Source organism: Lepisosteus platostomus, chromosome 6, assembly GCF_059453375.1.
Source record: "Lepisosteus platostomus isolate fLepPlt1 chromosome 6, fLepPlt1.hap1, whole genome shotgun sequence".
Lineage (NCBI taxonomy): Eukaryota > Metazoa > Chordata > Actinopteri > Semionotiformes > Lepisosteidae > Lepisosteus > Lepisosteus platostomus.
The window spans coordinates 8,344,727-8,347,769 of record NC_142616.1 but is presented as its reverse complement, the minus strand read 5'-3'; the positions used below and the strand labels follow the sequence as shown (position 1 = coordinate 8,347,769).

The window sequence follows — 3,043 nt, the reverse complement described above, 5'->3', positions numbered from 1 at the left end:
TTGTAGAGCTCTGGAGACGAGCTGCCCCTGAAGCCTGAGGACCTGACCCCTAGCTGCCTTCTCCAACAGACTCACTTCCCCCTTTCCCCTTCCTCTGTGAATAGGGGACCCCACTCCCTCTCACCCTCAATCTTGCGCCAAGCCGCTAGCTGAGCAGTTGGCTCTGTAGGCTACCTCCTCTGCTTGCCTGAGGGACGAGCACACCCCTGTCTTGTAAAAGGGCAATAAACCAGTGAGGTGCAGTTCCAGTCTCCTGCTTCTCTTCTTACACCGCCGCCCGTGTGCAGGGGTAGTTAATGGAGGACCGCTACAGTATTACCAGGGCGGGCTCCCGGGTTTCTGCTACCACCTCAGTTCATTATTTGTTGGTTCTTACCCACATGGGAGCGTTGAAATTTGTTTGCTTCAAATTAAAAAAAAAAATGAAAACATTGAAATTGTTTATTGAAATAAAACAGTTTCTACTAGTGTATAACATTTTCCAAAAAATAACAATTACAAACATTTTCAGTTAAATGTATTATTTATGTACAGTACTGTAACAAAGAAAAGCGTTACTATCTTCCAGTTTGGGCAGCTTCTCAAAAATTAAAGGAAATTATCAAACATACTGATTTTTTCTACTGTTTATGCTTGCTAGGTTTTTTTATTTCTCGGTTAAATCTAGTATTTTTGCTATGGTACTTTACACTGATATTAATGCTCGTCCCGACAACTAATTTTCAGACATGGTGGATCTCAAAAAGGTTTTTATTAGTTTCGGTTTTGAGAAACTGCTATCACCAGAACTTACTGAAACTGGTAATGATAACATAATGTGTAATACAAAAGCAACGTTTGGGGTGAAAAAATATTTTTTTTTGCTATCAATTTACACTTTTACAGGGGGCGTTTTAGGACTTAAAAGCTTAAATAAAGCTGTCATAAATTTCTTCTCCATCAATACTTTATAAAATCTTTTTAGAAAACTAACATTTCATATTTTAATATCATACAAAAAGTTGAAATTATGAGCTGCATGCCCCTGATAAAATATCTTCTTGAGGAAGGTATAGCTACATCCACAATACAATGGAAACATTCAACTTTAAACCTTTCTTTTGTATCCAGAATAGAATCACATTGGAGACTGATTATAAATCTGTCTTTACATTCGCGGATGAATGAATCGTTGAGATGCAAACATCGGTTCAGCGTCAAAATCCTTTGCTATTGCTGCTGCCTTCTTGATGGTTTCTTCAAATCCTTCATCCCAATGATATTTAAAAAATACTTTTATCCAAAAGTGTCTTAGGGTATGTATGCATTTTCTGAAAATGTCAATAGGGTGAAGGTTTTGCTGAAAAGAAAATCATCCAAACTTTACCAGTGACGATGTTTACACAGGAGTACTGAAAAAGATTATCTTTCAACAAAGAGCCTCAAACAGCTTCGAGCCGAACATACCAGGCAACCTCTCTGTATTTCTTTTGTGTTTTGGTAGATTTGTCTAGAAAGAATATGATGTCTGAAATACGACCCCTGGAAATGTGCCTGTGCTTGCTTTGCTGGTGCCTGGAGCTGGCCCTGGGTATAACACGCAACAAGAGCGTAACTATATATAATATATAACACAACAAGAGCGTAACTGCATCTAATATACTGTATAACACTCAACAAGAGCATGATTGAATATAATATATAACACATAAAACTGGAGGTTCTGAACTGCCTGTTTAAAGGGAATGGAAGCTGAATGAAACACGATGCTGCAGGTCTGCTGTGTCTGGAGAGTTGCTGTGGCTCAGGGGGTCACTTGCTCTGCTCACAGGGCTCATCGTATTCATTGTCACCCAGGAGTGAAGGTTCTGGGGAGACTCTCCCAGCATGGGTTTTCCCTGCAAGAGACAGAAACACTCAGTTCACCACTTCAGTATGAGTTTGAATCGTATTTCAGCTCAAGTTATACGGTTGTGGTTAAAGTAGAGTGATTCTCATTATCAGTTCTGCAGGTCTTAAACAGCTGTGGTTCTACCTGGTACTGAGGCCCCATCTTCCTCTTGGACATCATCATAGACCAGATCATCCTCAGTCACACCCCCTGGAGAGAAGAGAGTCACCTGGAGAGTTAGTGAGAAACCTATATCATCACTGTATCACTGAATGCACACTATTGATAATGACCCTGAGTACACACTACAGAACAAGATGATGAGAATATATATACACTAAAACAATAAACAATATCTACCTTACATTCCCATATGCCTTGCCATTAAAAAAATATTATTTTACCACAATGATAAATAAAATAATTCACACTGACGTTTGTTTCATACATTTAAAGTCATATATAGTAGAAGACACACAGCTTAAAATACTCAGAAACAGGTGTGGCTCTACCAGGAACTGAGGTCTCTCCACCCTGCTTCACATCATCATAAACCAGATCATCCCCAGACAGACTCCCTGGAGAGAAGAGACTCAGTCAATTGTATCCGCAAGCAGTGAGTAAAGTCTGCACCATTCACTTTGATGAGTTCAAACACCTTGATTCATACCCAGTTCCGATAATTTACCACTGTTGTGAAATATATACCTTTGCAATAGCTCCCATGGTCCTGACACTTTGAGGTGGTGCTCCTGGACTTAATCCTTTTATTTATGCACAATTCATTACTCTAAAATCTGCTACAGGTAGAATGATCACAATCACTTCAGGCCCAAGACTGTCTTACCTGGAGTTTTACTGTCCTCATCTGCCTCATCATCGTAGTCCAGCCCTCCAGAGAGATCACTCCCTACAGCACAGAGATCAGACAGGACAGTCACTCCAGCTGCTGAGAGACTCCTCTCCTCACTAGACCCCTTCTACTGCTCTAACAGGAATAATGTTTGCACAACTGACACCAGCTTCAGGAAGAAGACAGTGATGAAGCAGATGGGCAGCAAACCTTTTCTGAGCTGTCTGTACTGTCCCTGCTGGTAGAGCTTGTAGTCAATTTCCTCATACAGAGCATCCTGGTAGGGTAAGGAGGTCATTTCTCTTTGAGCAATCTCTGAT

The 3,043-nt window shown here is 40.5% G+C and overlaps 1 long non-coding RNA gene across 1 annotated transcript; it reads right to left on the bottom strand.

Moving 5' to 3' along the window:
• Positions 1 to 1,294: 1,294 nt before the first annotated feature.
• On the bottom strand, positions 1,295 to 2,454 carry LOC148660014 (uncharacterized). The gene is made up of 3 exons (XR_015939769.1): positions 2,383 to 2,454; positions 2,015 to 2,080; positions 1,295 to 1,877 (listed from the first exon to the last, which is right to left on the bottom strand). It is a non-coding gene; the product is annotated as an uncharacterized LOC148660014 (long non-coding RNA).
• Between the last annotated feature and the right edge of the window lie 589 nt (positions 2,455 to 3,043).